The sequence below is a fragment of the Ctenocephalides felis genome, unplaced genomic scaffold (assembly GCF_003426905.1).
Source record: "Ctenocephalides felis isolate EL2017-DRISC unplaced genomic scaffold, ASM342690v1 CF-g0.4_SCAFFOLD_01886, whole genome shotgun sequence".
NCBI classification, from domain to species: domain Eukaryota; kingdom Metazoa; phylum Arthropoda; class Insecta; order Siphonaptera; family Pulicidae; genus Ctenocephalides; species Ctenocephalides felis.
In genome coordinates this window covers 84,129,956-84,151,166 of record NW_020538040.1, presented here as the reverse complement: position 1 = coordinate 84,151,166, position 21,211 = coordinate 84,129,956, and the positions used below count along the sequence as shown (strand labels likewise).

General features: G+C 30.3%; 1 protein-coding gene across 2 annotated transcripts in view; it reads left to right on the top strand.

Annotated features, from left to right (window-relative positions):
* LOC113378728 (protein gustavus) overlaps positions 1–21,211 on the top strand; it is a 443,541-nt gene that overhangs the window by 77,386 nt on the left and 344,944 nt on the right. The window lies entirely within an intron of this gene.

Genomic DNA, 21,211 nt, shown 5'->3' with positions numbered 1-21,211 from the left:
AAAAAAAAACGGAAAATATAATGCACCAACTACTATAAAAAGTTATAAAGCACGACTTGTATTAACTATTAAATTAAAATAAAATAAATGAAAAAGTTTTAAAAAAGGACTCTTCTTATCGAGACATGTTATATGCTTGGAGGAATTTTAACGAAAAATTTTTTTTTTAAAAAAATTTTTAATTTTTTAATTTTAATTTTATTTTAAATTTATATATATATGTATATATATATACATATATATATATATATATATATATATATAATCTTAAATTTGATGTTGGCATAATATATGTTAGGTTCAAAGATCTGGCGTTACATCAATTAAAAATTTTAAATCCATACGTTTCGGCTAACATCCTAGCCTTCATTTAGCGGAGTATACTGTCAACTATAATAATTAATTTAGGGAAACAACTGGTTACAGTTGAAACATAAAAATATTAATAATAACCAACCTATATATAGTTGACATAATAAAAACGCTCACAATTTGGTATCCTTATTTAATGAAAACACTATTGCTCCATGGTATTGGAATGTACACTATTGTTACATTTTACAAAAAAAAAAACAATATAAAAAATTTTGTATTTTGCGTACCTTACAAAAATTGGTGTGTGCGTGTGTGCGGATGTATGTTCGGATATAAATTTTACTCCACGATTTTGTATCACCCGATTTGAACAAATCATAAAACATTGCGCTGATTAGTTTTTTTCAAAGGCGGTTGGACCCGTTTCGAAGATCCAATAAAAAAAGATATGGGTTAAAAAGTGGTAATTCAGTTTTTATTCAACAGAACGGAGGGTCTGATTTAACTAATGCAAAAAACATTATTTGTGTGAAATGAAGAACTGATTAAGTTTTTAGAAAGACATGTCAGCGGTTTCTAATAAAAAAAAGTAAAAAAATCCATTTGGCGGTCAAAAATTATCATTAGACTTATGCACATCAAATTATCAAATATTTTATAGAGATTCTAATAAGTACAAATTTTGTTTATATTTTCATGGGTTCCGTATCAATGTTTGTCCGTAAGTCTACGAAGCGACGCTTACGCGCTTCTATACTTTGTCTCTAAAACAGTTACGCATCGCGATTGCTTTGAAAAAATTTCAAAATTTTATATAAAATTGCAAAATATGAAAAAAAGATTCAATTTTTTCAAAAATTTCAAAATTGTCAAAATCCAGTTTTTAAAATTTTTTAAAGCTCTAAAAAAATGCTTTAAGACACGATGCACATCTAGTTGTTATTTTGTTAAGCCTCCGTCTCTCTCTTTACTTCATGCATGTTAGGGATTTCTTTCAACACTGAATTATGATGCACCAAGACTCCCTTCCTATTCCATAGTACGACAATGTAGACAAATATTCATCACAGTAAGATGATAAATAACAACAAAAAACAGTACAAGTAGTTATGAAACCCGTTTTACAAGATTTTATCTGATGAAAACTGGAAAGTAACAGTACCAGGACTCTTTGTACGAATGTACGGAACTCTATGAGTATTATAGTCCAGTCATTTGGTCATTTTGCCGGTACAGTACTCCGGGAATTCTGAAAATTGGTAATCTTATAGATTTCGAGATGCTCTTTACGAAAATCAACTTTGCCACCTCAAATTTGAACGGCAAGTTGCCGCCATATTGAAAAAATGACGTCAAAAAACAGCTTTTTTAAAATATCTCCTTTCTGGCTCATTCTACAATAAAAGTATCTATGTACGAATTAAAATAGATAAAATTTCCTACAATTCTTTAGAAAACCGTTTTTTTTGTAAAATTGATAGTTTGAGAGTACGGCCGCCTCAAAGTCTTTGCTGCTCTCGCCGTAGTATCAAATCTGTCCATACATGACAGCACTTCGAACTTGACCACATTCCTTCTAATAAATAAATATTTTCAATGTTGAATTAAGCGAATAAGATCTAGAAATAAATTAATTCAAATATTTTTCTGTTTTTTTGGTGATTTTTTAACGCTTCAAGCTACTTGAAGCTATAAGGTGCTACTTAAGCTATAAGTATACCTATAGCTACTTTATCATTGAAGTGTTAAAAAATTAGCAAAAAAAAAACGAAAAATATTTAAATTATTTTATTTCTAGATCTTATTTGCTCAATTTAACATTGAAAATATTTATTATTAGAGAGAATGTGGTCAAGTTCGAAGTGCTGTCATATATGGAGAGATTTGATACTACGGCGAGAGCAGCAAAGACTTTGAGGCGGCCGTACTCTCAAACTATCAATTTTACAAAAAAACGGTTTTCTAAGGAATTATAGGAAATTTTATCTAGTTTAATTCGTACATAGATACTTTTATCGCAGAATCAGCCAGAAAGGAGATATTTCAAAAAAGCTGTTCTTTGACGCCATTTTTCCAATATGGCGGCAACTTGCCGTTCAAATTTGAGGTGGCAAAGTTGATTTTCGTAAAGAGCACATCGAAATCTATGAGATTACCAATTTTCAGAATTCCCGGAGTACTGTACCGGCAACAGCCTTTTTTTGCACCAAATGACTGGACTATTAGGAAACAGGAAAAATAAGAAAATGTTGAGATTTTAATACACTGCAGTAATGGATTTCTTTATTTTTATATACATTTTTTGATATACAGATTTTGGATCTACTTTAGCTGTATTTAACCTGTTAACCGGGCAGGACGCATAAAGCCGTCTTCAAAAATTACGTGCGGGTGAGGTGTATATTTTTATCGACTATTGAACTTGTACTTGTTTTGTGTTTTTTTGTATTTCATAAATATTATTAACCAATATATATTTTATAGTTTTTCATTCATTTGGTATCAATAAAATATAAACATATGAAATTATAGAAACAACACACACCCGGGTAACAGGTTAATACGTTAATCGGCATGTCAGTCATATGTGTCTGACGCCAAGTACTAGACATATATGGATAAAACGGCTCGTAGAGATAAAAAGTTTTAATATAATAAAATAATTATTGAAAGACATTCGCAAATCGAGAAAAAAGTTTTAATATAGGGCGATGTCAGTCATACATGTGTGACATAAAAAACGGTGCTTTACCAGGAATTTTGGCTTTTTTGATACGTTAAGTTTTTCTGATACATTTTCGACTGAATTATCGAATATAGTTACTATGGTTTATGAAGAAATGTTTGTGATATTACCGTGGCGATTAACGTGTTAAAATTACTCTCACTGGAATGGTTTTAATCACATATTTTTTCTTAATCATATAAAATAATTTTTAATTTTATAAAATTGTATTACTTTAATTGGAATTAACAACTACTGAGTTGTTTTTTCCAACATGCCCTTGTAGTATACAATGTCCCTTTTTGGCCGACTATTGTAAATTCATCAAATTTATTGAATGTCCTTTACTGGACAGTTGTAAATAAAAGAGATAATAATAAAAAAAACTTTGTTTGGAATTTATAACAATAACAAAAATATGCTTTTCATTTATCTTAATTTTTTTTAACTAAAAATGCTGTCCGTGGTTAGAATGTGGATTAGCAACCACTTGTTCTGGATTCGATACCCAACTCGGCCAATTTAATATCAAGCAGAGATACGAGATTTTTACTTGAAATTATAGATTTTAAGACGTCAATTGCTGTCAGTCTTATGTGTCTGACGCTGATATGTCCTACATGAGCTATGTCAGTCGTATATATCTGACATACGCAACTACAATTCATCGAGAAAAAAGTTTTGATATGTTGCGTATGTTGAACTTCTTGGCGTCAGACACATATGACTGACATGGCGATAAACGTGTTCAAGATGGAACAAATTTAAAATGCATTTTCATCCAATTTTAATAAGTTAAATTATTTAAAGCATCGTCGTAGTTGCCCAGTATAAAAATCATTACTCAATCTAATTTAATATTGTCTCGTATGTGTGGGATGTGCTATAGGTCGTAGTGCACATTGATAAAACTTGTTGACTTGTATCCTCCTCACTCGGAATATAAACGTAATTACACATTTTGAATACAATAATGTAATATATATATATATATATATATATATATATATATATATATACTACAGTTTACAGTTACAGTTACATATATTACAGTTTATTAACTTTTATTATAATTGCACCGTATATGCACAATTAGGTGGATGCATGTATTATACTTTTTCTGCCTTGACCTAGCTTGTTTTTCAATATTTCGGAGAATTTTTTGATCCACTTGTATCACAATTTCATATCTGAAATTTAGTATAATAACTATCTAATATTTTTACATATGTGTGCGTATAGATGTTGTTTGTATAAACCTTTCTTTAGGTGTTATGTGTCATGGAAAAGTACCAGATTGCGATGACACACGGTATAGAGCGCTCTTTCATATAAAAGAGATTTATTTAGATATAAATAAGGGGATAGGAATAATAATTATATTTTCTATATATACTAACATAGCTGTCATAATAATAAAAATACGGTTTAATATGTGCTGATATTTTCAAGTATTATTTTAAAAACACAATAAATAAATGATGTGAGTTTTTTTTATAAAACTTTTACAAACTTAAAATAATCACGAAATGTTTCAGCTGTAAATTTACTTCTTGTAGAGTAAGTAGTAATCGCAAAAAAATCGAACATGAAAATTTTTGCATATCTTTACGTTTCAAAAGTTTCTGAACATTCTTGCCATACCTTAGAAAAAATTTATGTATGTGTGTGTGTATGTTTGGTTACAATTTTTGGTCCACAATTTTGAAAACACGGATCAACCGATTTGAACGATTCCTGAAATATGACTGAGGACGTGCTTATTAGTTTTTCGCAAAGGCAGGTCCAGCCGCTTCGAAGATATGGGGTAAAATATGCAAAAAATGGCATTTTAGTTTTTTGGCGATAATGCGATTTGGCGGTCAAAAATGATCATTAGACATATGCACATGAAATTATAATATATTTTGTAGAAATGTTAATAATAAGTACATTTTTCATTACATTTTCGTGGATTTCGTACCATAATATTCAACCGTTAGATACTGCGCCGCGGCGCCTACGCGCTTCCATATTTCGTCTCTAGAACAACTGCGTAATGACTTATGAAAAAAATAAAAAATTCAAAAATGTAAAAAAAATCCAAAAGTTTCAAACAAAAAGTTTTACTATATTTTTTATTTTTTTTTTTTTTAATTCGTATTTTTTAAATTTTAAATTACGGTGTGGGAAGTTCCAGCAAATCGCCTCGAAGCACAATGACATGCACACCTAGTTCTCAATGAAATATAGCAAAATTAAATAAAACATGAATATCAATATTTTGTTTAAGTGACATTTTACGTTTAGTAAATGAAGTTTTATAAATAAAGTTTTCAAACAAAAGTTTCATATCACGTATTTATATTATATATATATATATATGTATATATATATATATATTATATATATATATATATATATATATATATAATATGAATTTGTGTGTATTTATAAACATTAATTACAATTGCATGATATATTACGAAGCGGTACACAGTTGCATAGAAAAATAACTTAATCGTCCTTGTGCCTAGTCAAAATAATATTTCAACATGCATTAAACCCATTAAAATATATTTCTGCTATCGCATTATCGATTATTTATGAACTGTTTATAATTATTATTTACAAGTATAATAAATATTGTTCAATGCACTTTGTTTTTATACATGTCTTTAGTTTACACTTGTTAAATGAGTGATATTTGATTCATTATTATAGTATTTTTGTAGTATGATTATTTGAAAAAAGTATAGTTGTTTCCTTAGTATCTTCGTTCTGATACTGATAATAAATGATGATATCCTGCATATATGCATCCTGTATGTGGACGATACTATGACATATAACCTAAGATATTAAAAACAGCGATAAAAGTTCAAAAACATTACATTTTCTCACAAAGGACATACGATAAAAAATAGAGTTCGAATCTAATTTGCTATTGCAACTTTGAAATTATACAAGTTTAAATTGAGATACAGGTAAATTTTATTTTTTATGCAAACAAATTTGATTGGGTTATTAATACTACATCATATTAACTATTTTTGCTTCACATAATCCAAATTGAATAAACTTTTTTTTATTCAAAATTATTATTAGCGAAATTGACATGACTTCATAGGTTTGAATAAAACATAATAAAAAATAAAACCAGGAAATGGTACGAATTGCCTCAATGAGCAATTGACTATGGAATACGATTTTTACATCAAATCTATAGCCTGAACTAATTGTGATGTAACGGTTAAACACGTGGGCTGCCAGCACAATTTAGTCGCAACCTTGGCCAGCTCCATATCAAGCAGTATTATATTAAGTTTTCGCTTGAGATTATAAATTACAAGTTAAAATCGCCTTTCATGAGCATTGTAACACATATACGCTAACACTTAGATATACATAAATATGAGAGTTTGATCTCGCTACAACCTGCCATCGAGCAGCAGCGATGTCCATTTTCACTTGAAAATATAGATCAAAAATATGTTTTCAATTGAAAAAAGTCCATTTCCGGCACTGCGGTGTGAAATGGCAATGGGGAATCTCTCACGTCTTTTTTTCCTGAATCGAGTTTGACTCAGCTCATGGACCTGCCTTAGGGCAGTATTACTCTAGAAGATGCGTCATATATAATATAGAAAATAATCTTGGTTGACTGCTGGGTTGCCTTCTCGAGAAAAATACTAGGTTAGGATGTACAATAGCAAACACAACTCATCAACTCATCAACTCAATATCTAACTCTGATCACTGTTAAAAAAAAGTCTATAGGCTGTTTCTGTATAAACTTTATTAAATAAATATATGAAGAGTGTGTTGCATCAAATATTGGTGGCAAAGCTGTTTGTTCTGTTTGGACTCTTTGAATGCTGAATACTGAAATATTAATTGTAAATTAATCCTGGGATTATCGAACGACAATTTCGCCACTAGCTATTTGTTTAAGCGTCCGAGTTTGTGTTATGTTGTTTATGCCAATTTATAATCTGTCCTCAATGCCCATGTCATGATGATTAAGTCTATTAATACATTTATATTGCTTTGATCAAATATTTACCATTTGCAAGTGCTTTGCTGCGAACGGTCTTTAAATATGCAGTCTGATCGGCATTCGCTATAAATGTCTATTTCTTATGCTTCGTACATAATTTATAAAATTATAAAGTTTTACGTTCTACTTATATAATCATAACTCACCTTGATCTGTACTATTTAAACATGAATAGCGTTTAATATTGATCTAATTATTATGTTTATTATACATTTGCTTAATTGCAAATTACATGCCTTTTCTATTATTAACTTTCTGTGGAGCTAGTTATAGTAATCGTCCAAAAATGGAAAATGAAAGTTTTTGTATAGCTTTACGTTTTAAAGATTTCTGAACATATTGGCATACCTAAGAAAAAATTGATGTGTATGTATCGATAGAATTTATAGTCGATGTTTTCGATACACATTCAATTTATAATGATGGTAGACGTCCTGATTAGTTTTTGGCAAAAATAGGTTGAGCTGTTTTGGAGATACGGATCTAAAAGTGCCAAAAATGGCAGTTTTTGAGAGAACTGAGCATCAGATTTGAATGATTCAAAAACTATTTTGCTTGTGACAGTGTGAAGAAAGGAATAGTTTTTCAGGAAGACAATTTTTTTGAGTTTTTTAATTTCAAGCTGAAATTCTAAAGCTCACTCATATACTTAAAATATTTTTTTTAAATTTAGTTAATATAATTCTTAGGAATATGATGTAAGATATTTTATACTAACTCCGCTTGATTAGTTTTGTTGATTTTCTTACCATGTAAACATATATAAACATCGTCGTCCAATTTATAAGCTGCAAAAGCTTTTGTCTACAAAATACAAATAATGAAAGTTACAGTATTTATAATAATCTATTTTAAAATATTTACAATTTCTTAAATATTTCATTACGGTATAGTAAGTTTCATCAATGCCGTGCACCACTAGTTAACTTCCCGTAGGGTAAGATATAGTAATCGCAAAAAAATCGAGAATGAAAATTTTTATATATCTTCACGTTTCAAAGGTTTTTGAATATTTTAGCATACCTTAGAAAATATGGATGTATGTGTGTGTGTGCGGATACAAATGTTCGTCGACGATTTCGGGAACACCTATCAACCGATTTGAGTAATTCAAAAAACGTTCGATTCGTATTGATAAGAAGACGTGCTGATTAGTTTTTGGCAAAGGCAGGTCTAGCCGTTCCGAAGATACGGTGCAAAAAGTGCCAAAAACGGTAACTCAGTTTTTAAGAGAACGGAGCGTCCGATTTTAATAATTCAAAAAACATTTTACTTGAATTGACAAGATGAACAACTGATTAAATTTTTGGGAAGGTTATGGACTCTCAATAAAAATAAGTTAAAAAAATGTCATTTGACGGTCAACAATGTTTATTGGACATATGTACATCAAATTATCAGATATTTTATAGAGATTTCAATAATGTGTACACATTTTGTGTAATTTTTTTTTGGGTTTCGTACCAAGATTTTTAATTATGGTAAGGGAAGTTCCAGCAATTTGCCTTAAGGCACGATGTCATGCACCCCACTAGTTTTAAAATGTAGTTACATAGTTGAATATTAAATATCGTTTATGTACTTTTCTTTTTTTACTAGACATTATTGCTTTTAACAGCTTACTCGTTTTCAGATACATTTTGTGTATGTAACTTTTCATTCATATCCACTTGACACATTGGTCGATAATTTGTGTTTGTCGTTATAATTATGATGACTTGGAACCTTGTTAGATAACACTATTATTATTGGATATGCCTGATACAGAAATGCTCTAGTAAGCCACATGAACTCTATTGCCATATAGATATATGCATATGCATACATAATACTTGTACCATTTGCGCATTCTATAAATAAATTTGTATGTCGGTCCTTCCTTGTACTGAAGTTACTCTAATCACGCAGATGGAATCGCTCGGGCTCCTCGCGTCTGTATGCTTCGCGCGATAACTCTGCCTTGGTGTAGGTCGCGCCCGACGCTGTGCAGGGCACTCTGGGCGCTGATAATTTACGCGAAGCGGAATAACACAAACTTCAAAATTCTCAAAATTTAATGCCATCGGAATAATATTTACTTTACATCACAGCAATATTTATGTGTCTAATATATATGTTATATTTTAAAATCAGCAACACGCTTGCACACACGAGAATTATGCGCGCGCGTGTGTCAAATGATCTCTCAGTTTATTCCGGTGCATCAGTGACATCAGATTCCCAGAGTTTTGTCGGCTTCCATACAATCGTTCCGTCCCGCTCAATATATCAGCGCCAATTGCCTACGACAATTATTTCATAATTCCATGTGCATATTTTCAAGTGATGGCCTTTACTCTTTAGCCCTCATTAAATATATGTATATCGTTCGCTGGCGAGCCGGAAATGCGCAATATTAAATGAGGGCATACTATAACTAAATTTACCATGTAGTCAAGAACATTGTATTTGCTTTAACATGATGTTTTACTTATCTACGTATTTAGGTTATAGAATATACAATTAGCCACTATTTTTATGTTTGATTCATTGACTGAAAGGCAAACAACTTTTTTAAATTTTTATTTTTTATTTGCTTCTTAGTATTTTTGTTTAAATTTTTACACTAGCGTGGCGCGGTCGTAAAGCCTCAGTCTTGCTACTACAAGGTTTCTAGTTCAAAATTCGCAGTTATATCGATTTCCAATTGAGAATAAAGGTTTTAAGTGAAAATAGCTTGGCTGCAAAAAAATCTAATTTAAGGGCAGCAAGTCAAAAATACCAATTTTTGTCTAGGGCATGGAACATCACTGTGGCAGCCTAAAAAAAAGTGTTTATGTCTAATGATCATTTTTGCCGCCACATGGCATTTTTTTACTATCGGATCTCCGAAACCGCTAGACCTGACTTTCCAGAAGTTTGATCAGTTTTTCACTTCATCAATACAAGTCAAATGTTTTTTGAATTATTCAAATCGGACGTTTCGTTCTCTCAAACACTGAATTACCATTTTTGGCATCTGCATTTGCCAAAAAACAATCAGCACGTCTCCCTATTTATAGGAATAGAATTTTTTTAGAAATGATCGAGGAATACTGAATGTTTTCAAATAGATTATTATAAATATTGTAACATGGTCTAATATTTATAAGAATTATATAAACTGAATTGCAAAGTTAAAATTATTTATTTAAAGTATATTAGAACTATAGTCAGAATTAAAAATAAAATCTGAATTATTTTCGATATACAAAAAAAAATTTGTATATCATAAACTGCCATTTTTTGCACATTTTGCTTTGTATCTTCGAAATGACTAGGCCTGCCTTTGCCAAAAACTAATCATCTCTTCCCCAAATCATTACAAATTGAATGTTTTTTAGATCATTCAAATCGGATGCTCCGTTCTTTCAAAAACTCGATTTTCATTTTCTGCACTCTTTGCTCTTTACCTCCGTAACTGCTGGACCTGCCTTTGCCAAAAACTAATCAGCACATCTCCTTATCAATAGGAATCGAATGTTTTTTGAACCATTCAAATCGGTTGATTCGTGCGCCCGAAAACGTGACTGGAAATTTGTGTCCATACATACATACACACACACATCAATTTTTCTGAAGTATGCCAAAATGTTCAGAAACCTTCAAAACGTCGAGAAATGTAAAATTTTCATTTTCGATTTTTGGACGATTGCAATAACTTTACCCTACGGGAAGTTAAAAATATAATTTGAACTAGAAAGTATAACCACTAGTATTTCTTTTAATAGCCCTCTGTAAAAAATCTAACAAAATAATCACTACATGTTTTCATGGAATAGACTGATTGTAATTCACATGGAAATTATAAAAGTGTGATGGATTAAAACATACTTCAAAGTACGTAGAGAATAACTTTATTAACTTCAACATTTTTCTCACTACAAAGTTTTATTTTATTTTATTAATTTCCAGCTATATTAATTAAAACTAAACTCTAATTGAGTGATAGTAAGCTTTCTCACATGTCGCATAATTATGCTAATACATTCAGTCAATTGACGATTTCCATTTCCATTTCAATTCCATAACACAATAGTGTAAATTTATTCGCATTGCGGCTGTATTAGATGAAAATTTTATGCTATAAATGCTAATGTAACAAATTTTATTATGTACATCTGGCTCAATAAATGCTTTTGCGGGAGCTTTAATTGCATGAATTCGTGAGATTCTGTACAGCAGCATGTGTGGAATCTTGGTAGTGTTCCATTTATACAAGTGGCTTCTATGTTTGTTTATCTAAACCTAATAAATGCATTAGCTGATTAGAACATAACATTACTGCTTCATGAATATTTTGAAATAATATTGTTAGATAATGTTATTTGAATAAAATATGATTTGCGCTTGTGTCTTCAATATGTAGAGTAGTCGTAGAGAACGAAATTCATATGGAGTCAATTTGCATAAATGTATATATAATCGAAACCGTGGATTCATATAGTATAATATGATTTAAAAAATATTCTTAATAACATTGGGATTATTCTAGATTTATTTAGTAGTTGTTGCGTTGTTCTGATATATAATAATATTTAAAATATATTTTTTGTCGAGTATATTCCCGAATTACGCTTTCATTAGCTTGTGAATAGTATAAAGATCGATAGATCCAAAATGTTATTTATATATTTAAGTTTCCACACTATTTGATAATATTAGTGTATTGTGCTCGTGGAGTAGCTATAAAGGGCTGGTTTTGATTAAAATTTAATTTTAACAAAATGTTTGAATCTGTACAATAAAAATGATATTGGTGACTTACACTACCTTTAGGTCAACCTCTCGAATTATCTTAAAGAGTATGCGTTAATTTTTTGCTTCTTTTTTAGAGTTATGCATAAGTATAAAAGAAATTCTTCTCGTATATCGATTTAAAAATAATAAAGAACGACTTTAAATATAATTGTAGGGCATTTGAATTGTATGGATTGATATTATAAATTCGCTATTATTTTTTATAGGATCTACTATTATACCCTATCATGTACGTGATATTTTGAATTACTAGAAAAACAAACTATTAAATTATGTGTAAAGCATAGGCTTTATATTATATCTCTGTTCTATCAGAATTTTACAAACAATCAAAATGTTTCAAAAATTTCAAAAAGTTTTCAAACAAGATTGTTTTTTTTTGTACTTTTTTTTGGTGTGTTCCGAAGTTCCGTTTTAATTTTTGATGTCGATCTGATCATTAATGTTACTTTGCTAATGTCTATATAATGGATATTGTTTATTGGGAATTTTTAGCGGTTTTACTATATACCGCGTAACTTGATATGTCAATCTTTGAGGAAGTTGGTGACGAAGAATTATTATAATATTAGTACTCAATTTCACCTCAATTGTCGATAGTAATATACTTTACTTTACGAATAGTATCCGCAAACTACAACATCATCTTCTTTTCTTATTTTCTGTTAACTTTCAATAGGGCAAGTTACAGTAATCGCAAAGAAATCGAAAATAATTTTTTTTATATATCTTCACGTTTTAAACTCATTTTGAAATACCTTAGAAAAAAAATTGAGGTATGCTGTGTGTGCGCGTGTATGTACGTATGTATGAATGTATGTTTGTGTTTGTGTGTGTGTGCGGTTACAATTTTTCGTCGACGATTCTGAAAACACGGATTAACCGATTCGAATGATTGAAAAAACATTCGATTTCTATTAATGGGGACACATGCTAATTAGTTTTTGGCAAAAGCAGGCTGATTAGGTTTTGGCAAAAATGGCAATTGTGTTTTTGAGAGAACGGAGTAGCCAATTTGATTGATACAAAAGACATTTTACTTGTATTGACGGACTGAAATAGTGATTAAATTTTTGGGTAGGCGGTCCAGCGGTTTCGGAGATATAATCAAAGAAGTTAAATAAAATGCTATATTGCGATCAAAAATGATCATTAGACATATGCATATCAAATTATCAGATGTTTCATAGAGATTTTATTAAGTACAACCGTTTAATCGTTAGACTGGAACACGAAACTTACGCGCTTCTATATTCCGTCAAATTCAAATGTATTTAAAAAAAAAATTATTGTACTGAAAGTTCCAGTCATTAGTCTTAAGACACGATGCCATGCACCACTAGTTTTTGTTTTGATTGAAGAAACAATGGTTACTAACAACAAGATTGCCTGGTTGCACAATTAATTAATTGAAATCTAAAGTAGAATAAAAATATTCATTGTTACTGTGCTTGAAATTCCTTGGTAAGAAACTATCAGTCATTCTTTTCATATATTTCTGAAGTAGCTCTTGTCTCAGAATCCGTACGAACTAGCTATATGTCCGCGCGGTTTCAAGTGAACGTTGTCTAAGCACACAAGCTCAAAGTTTATAATATTTCCTAAGCGAACCTATATATGATTTTGAATACATAACGGTTTTATTTTATTGTATTTCAAATAAATACAAACTGTTATTTTCTTACAAAAATCAAATAGTATTCAAATACTCTGCGGTGCGAAAAAAAACCTTTATTCTTTGTCCGCACAATTTAGTTTAGAGGACGAGGTTAGTTCATGCATTCATCTAGTTGTGTATTTTTATAACTGTAATGTATGAATTTAATTTTGAACTATTCAAAAGTTCACAATGCCGTGACTCTTTTCCTACGGTTAAAGCAAGTGTACACTGCGCACTCTCATGCATAAATACAATGGGTATTACAGGCATATGAAATTATAATAAAGTAAGCTCCGTCGTGTATTTGTTTGACTTGGTCGCTTAGAAATCTGGGTGCTCTAAGTCTAATCCGTTCGCATTAGCGTCTGCTGTGTGGGCAGACCATGATGAAGTTTGAACATTGCTCAACCGCACGCGTCCCTTAATTCGAACCTAACAATAAGAGAAGCTTTGGAATATTGACAATCTTGAGGCCTTTCGCAAAATTAGATGCACATCCTGCAAGGGAGCAAAATTTATATCAAAACTTGCTTTTATTACAAACCGCTCAGTTCAGTTCAACTGTGGCGGTCTACATTGGACTGTGCGCACAGCTTTGAGTTACCAGAATCTGAAAATATTTTAAATATCTTGAAATTTGAAAATATGTTTTAACTTCCCGAAGGGTAAGTTATAGTAATCGCAAAAAATCGAAAATATTTTTTAGTAGTTACGTTCTAAAAAAGTAGCGTGTTATGCGAATCCGTGTTATACGGGACTATAACACACAATAAATATGCTACATATCATGATTTTATAATAAATATTGTTACATTTATTAATATTTTTACTAAGCAATATACATTACATGAATTATATGATTATTTTTGTCATAATTAACTGGTAAGTGCTATCCGACACAATCCTTTTTTTTTGCCAGATATCCTCATCCTCTGACCAGTTTTCTGTAGTACTTCTAGATCCGTTCATTATTTTTTGCAAAAAAAAAAAATTATATTTGCGATTAGTTGCTCTTAGCGAAAAGATATTTATATATTTAAAACATGCAAAGTTATCTTTATTAAAATTTTATGTTCATTTTATTTGAAGGATTTTTGTTTAAGACTAATTGACCAATTGTTCGGGTAAGCTTAGAATTTTTTATCCATAGAACGTTCGCACTTGAATAACAAGTATCTTAACTAACTGTAACTTGCATTAGCTTCATCACATTTATTGGCTATTGTACTACGATTTTTACTAATTTTAGATTAAATAAAGTTTGATTTTCATAGATTTTACTATATTTTTTTATTTTATTAGGGTTTTGCTCAATGCTGAAACCGTGTAAGAGCGAACCCGTGCTTTAAAACCCCTTCGTTATAGGGGGATGGTATCAATTCCTAAACCGTGTTAAAGCAAATCCGTGTTATAGAAAAGTACCTTGTTATACGGGGGTTACCTGTATATTTTTACGTTTCAAAGTTATTTGAACATTTTGGCATATCTTAGAAAAATGGATATACGTGTGTGCGGAGACAATTTTTCGTCGACGATTACGAGAACACGGATCATTCGATTCCTATTTATAAGGAGATGTGCTGATTAGTTTTTGGGGAAGGCAGGTTCAGCTGTTTCGAAGATTCAGGGCTAAACGTGCTAAAAATGTGAATTTAGTTTCTAAGAGAGAGCAGAGCGTCTGATTTGAATGATTCAAAAAACTTACTTGTGTTGACTAAATGAACAACTGGTAACATTTTTGGAAAGGCAGGTTTAACGATTTCGTAAATAAAATGAAGTAAAATAAATACCATTTAGTGGAAAAAAAGACTATTAAACATATGCACATCAAATAAATGATCAGATATTTTAGAGATTTTAATAATTAGTACTTTGATTTGCATTTTCATAGGTTCTGCGCCAGCTTTTATAATGTTCAACCGTTAGATTACGACTACGGCGTTAGAAAACTCAGAATTTTGAAAATAATCCAACTTTTTAAAAAATTTCAATATTGTCAAAAATCTATTTTTTCAAAGTTTTCAAAAAATTGTAAAGCTTTTAAAAATTTCAAATTATGATACTGAAAGTTCCAGCAATTTGCTTTTATTTATTGTTTTATGCACTTTGTATGCGAATACATAGCACGATGCCATGCACCACTAGCTTGTTTTTTTTTTCAAAAATTACTATCTAAATAGCCAATAGACACAATTATTCTACTTCTTCATGACGAGTATTCTCGTCCATCTCAGTTAACTGGTTAATGATCAACTTTTATAAGAAATTTTTCATAAAGAGCAAATTAAATCAATTTTGTTTATCCGGGTGTCATCATGTCTGTGGTAAGCGTCCGGGCTTTTTAATCAAAAAGTCTGGTTGAAATCCGCGTTTCAGACATTATGATAACAAACAGTAGTGATATCTATTTTTACTTGGAAATATAGATCCAAATATGTTCCCAAGTGTAAATTTGTAGCTCTTTCCGGTAATGCTGAAATAATTTAAAATAAATCATCTCTATTAGAAGGCAACCCTTCAAATAAAACAATACATATCGACAACCAATGAGTTGTCATCTAATAGCTTGTTAGTAGAGTACATTACAACAACTTTTATGACACCTGTAAATTCTAAATAAAAATTTTGCTCCATATAATATATACATCTATAAATTATGTATCTATATTATAAAATGGCTAAAATTTTTAACTGAAGTCTTTGGGAAAGGAAAGTCTTAAGTTTGTTCAAAAGTTGTGTGAAATTTTCTAAAAATATAATTGAAAGACTATAATTAATTTTCTTGAATAATTAATAATCATTTTGAAATAAATTATATTATCTCATTTGTTAAAATAGAGATATCATAATAAGGATGTAAAAAACGGTGCCAAAATTTGTACCAAATGATATTAGTTTTAGTTTAACATATTATATATAGTATAAGCTTGAGTACTTTTGAATTTTAATGCGTATTGAATACTATTATTGTCCTTTAATAAAGGTCATACTGACTCAGAACCACTTGGATTTTTTGTGTCTGTAGATTTTTTCAACAATTGGCTGCATCTTGAAATTGTTTATTTTAATATCACAAGCAAGAGTTCATATAATGTTGTATATAATGAAAAACTTACTCAATGCACCACACGTATTTATATACCAGGTTTTCATTCGCCCATGTTCAAATAGAATATGAAAATAAATACAAAAAGTATTGTTCTCGCCTCAAGATATAGCGAATATTTAATGTGCTGGTTTCTTTCCGACAGTTGTCTAGACAACTTGTATTAACTTGTGGACCATCTCTATATAAAAATATTGGTTCAGTAATAAAGTTTATGACATTTTAAAAGTAATAATATTTTATAAGTTAATGTTTGTTAAGATTTTGTACCTTATATGTGGTATTAGTATTCATGAGATTTGGACCGATTTGTTGTGTACAATGGACTAATTATTATTATTATGGTTAGGATTTCGGTAATTTTATTAATGTGAATTATGCTATCAAATTATCCGCATTGCTGAATTTTTCAGCATTTTAAATAAATTCCTAATTTAATTTAGATATAAACATTTTTCTTCCGCCTTCTGCAGGATCACTTTTATTATTTTGAATGATAGTTGTTAAAATCCTACTGTTTTTATTATTATTTTTTTTTAATTTAAATTCTTTTAGCCGTTGTGCTGAAACTTTTCTTCAATTCTGTTTTTTAGAAGGCAACCCAACGCTTGGCCTAAATATATTTTATAGATTTTTATTCTTATTTAATGAAGCAATGCTCTCGGGAAGGGTTATTTCCACTTGATAACACATATTTTGATAAAGGGTAGGACGGGGCACAAAGGTCCATTTTAATTTTAAGTAATTATACTGTCTAAATCAAATGAACTACATTACAACACGTATTAAAGAAGCAACCATCGAACTATGTTTAGTAAAATTTTTAACTTACTTTACTTTTTTATTCACTATTTTCTTATTGGTGTAAACAACCTTTGCCAGGGTAAAGCTTAGTTGAATCTTTTTACCCCCACCTACTTGTAAGCTTTTATAAAGGTTATATAAAAAATCTGTTGAATCTAACTTAAAAATAACAATACACCTTATAAATCAATTAAATTATGTTTACCTAAAAATTATATTAAGGTCTCGTAAACTAAACAACTGCTCACAATCAAAAAAGCTAACGACGAAGGAAAACACTTTTGTTATGGATTTTCAAACATTGCCGTTTATTTTCCGATAGCGACGTCGTAAGAATTAAAGTGATAGCTGATTATACATCCTTCTAGAATTCTTAACTTCACTTGTTTTTGAGATATTGGTGGTGGACCTTTTTACCCACGGGTTTTTAAAAACTATACGAACCACCTTGAGAATTTCTATGAGGGAATTGCAAACCTTCAACTCTTCTTTCCCATCAAAAGATCAACTAGTTGTGTATGGCATCGTGACTTAAGGCAAATTGCTGGAACTTCCCGTACCGTAACGAAATTTTCCAGGAATATTAAATGTTTTCAAATGAATTATTATAAATACTTTGTCTAATTGTCTAATATTTATAAGAGCTATATAAACTGAATTACAAAATTAAAATTATTTATTCAGTGTATAAGTGAGCTTTAGAACGATATGTAGAAAAAAAATTTTTTTGAGAAAAAAAAAATGGAAAAAAAAAATTACAAAAGCAATTATTTTGTCAAAATCAGCAGCAAGTTTTTTGAATCATTTAAATCGGATGCTTAGTCCTCTCAAAAACTGCCATATTTTGCACAATTAGCTCGGTATCTCCGAAACGGCTAGACCTGCCTTTGCCAAAAACTAATCACTACTTCTCCCCGTCATTAAAAATTGAATGTTTATTGGACCATTCAAATCGGATGCTCCGTTCTCTCAAAAACTCTATTCCTATTTTCTGCATTCTTTGCTCCGCATCTACGAAACGGCTGGACCTGTCTTTGCCAAAAACTAATAAGAACATCTCCCTACCAATAAGAACAGAATGTTTTTTGAATCGGTTGAATCGGTTGATCCGTGGAAACGTGGACGAAAAATTGTATCCATACACACACACACATCCATTTCTTCTGATGTATGTCAAAATGTTCAGAAACCTTCATAACGTGAAGAAATGTAAAAATTTACAATTTCGATTTTTGGACGATTGCAATAACTTACCCTACCTACGGGAAATTAATAAAAATTTTCAATTTCGATTTTTGGACGATTACAGTAGCTTCTCTATGAGAAGTTAATTATAGCAATTTTTTACTTTAGGGAACCATTTCTATCATTATTATTACTTTAGGATTACCTATAAGGCTTTTGTTCTCGTTTGTGCATCGGTGCTTCAACATGTTAAAATATCGACAGGTGCATGTTAAACCTCCATATTAGCGATATCGCTATTGACTCGTGCTTCACCGTATTCTATATTTTTGACTTGTTTGTTTACTCTGATTACGACAACTGACCTTGCTGATATAATTTGACTTGCGAGACGCAAGTTTTACTATCTACACCAATACATAACCGATAAACGCACCCATTTTCAACATATCAGTTTATAGATAAATTCAAAATTTGAATTTGACGACATTCGTCATAAAAAACGTGAAAACATCTCGGTCGGTGTGTTATGAAACACACTAATGTTTAACAAACATGCGATATGACCCAGTCTAACAATCTGTTTCGGTCGCTTAATTACACAGTTGCTCTAGACGAGGATGTTTTTGCCTAAATGTGAGTTTGTAGTTGTCTATGTACTGAATTTTAATGAATTGGTGAACGAGATTGGATTCCTGTAGTCCACATAGTAGTACATGAAGAAATTTATATAGTAATAAACAAGGAAAAGTAACGATCTTTCTGATAATTTTTTCTAATAGAAAAAAATAGCTAAAATATAGGTTAAATGAATATAATTTTTTTGGATAAGGAAATTCTTATTTTATGGTTTCAACTATTTTTTAACAGTAACTACGTATTCTATGATTCTTTTTTATATTTGGACTATACATGTTTGATATGTCGACTTGTTTGATAGTAATTCCCACGAAAGTCGATTTTCTCGAAACTAATGTATTATATGTATGTAAAATTTATGAATTTACTTTCATGAAAAATAGGGAAAAGTGACGAAAATGAAGAAAATGTAAAATTTCAAACTTGCTTTTGCTGCTCAATTGTTTATACTTCAATTTTTGTTGCATCTAATCTTAAAATTTTGGCTGTAAATTTAATTCTATACAAGAATAGTCCAGTCATTATAGTAAGTTCATCTCGGAATTTGAGATACCCAGCTGTAAGTCTGTAAATACTTGTATATTGACACCCTACCAGATGTAGTTCTGAGACAACTTTAGGGTGTCAATATACACGTATTTACAGACTTACAACTGGGTATCTCGAATTCCGAGATTATTACCTAATTTAAGCTTAAATTATGTACTAGAATTGAAGGAACCTTATAAAAACATGCACATATTTTATTAATATGTAGGGGAAATACGGATAAAATGTTATATATGTACAAAATGATCCAGTGCCTTTATTCTAAAATTGATAAATTTTATTAACATTTTTGTGATTGCATAAGATTTCTACAAAAATTGTATGTTATAAAAACAAATGGTATATATGTACATAATGGCCTTATTTAATCTAAAAATTTGTTAGTTTCAGTAACTTTTTCGTGACTGCATGACATAAACAAAGCCATAATTATAATCCTGTCAGATGTTGAGCGTCATTGTCACAGTCTTGACGCAGTAATCAGTTCAAATATGTTTCGCGCCTGGAAAAGTTTATTTTGAGGGTGTTTTTTTCATGTACTTTTGTGACTTATTTATTGGCATTCGTAATCATTTCAATTAAAATCAATTAACTTATGCCGGTGATAGTGTTTCGATCAATTTTATTGCGATAATCAAGTTTTTGGTGGAATTTTGATTGATTATTTAGTTTTTGCTCAATTTTGGACAAAATGACATAGTACTTCGCAAGAATTACAGGGCAAAGAAAAAAGATCAAAACCTGCCAAAGTTTTTTATAGTTCCTACTTAATTAACATACTATCTTACTTGTAGTCAATGAACCAAAGATGAGTAAAAACGATTGAGACTGGTTATATCATTAAATAAATAAAAATGATACATAACAAAACTCCGTCATTTTGTCTGTGCTTCTCTTATTAAATCCTCATAGGGCTCCTCGTCGTGTTTTTCGTAGGGCATGTTCAAAATAGAGCCCCGAACGCCTCATAAATAATGCTAATGAAAGCGTGGCATTAAATGTCAAGTCGTTCCCCGAACTGACAAATATAAAACTCACTAATTTCAAAAGGAACATAATAATTCTTACTTAATTTTTAATTACTGGTTATGTGCAGTTGCGGTTGATCTACAGGTACATGTAGTATGTACATTCGCTCTTATTCTTGGCGCAATTCTTTGCGAATGTTTTGTAATGTATTATACAACTGCATCGCAGAAAGAACACCGGTTGATTATTCTCTTCCATATATTATACAATATAATACCGTAAAAAGACGCTGCGGTCGCAAGGGCCTACTTATTGTTAGAACCGGCGGTTATGGTTATAATCGCGTCAGAATACCACAATTAATGCAATTTAAATTGTTAAATAATAATCTTTTATAAAGTTACCGTAATCTCGGTTTCGTGTGGATATTATTTTTGCGTT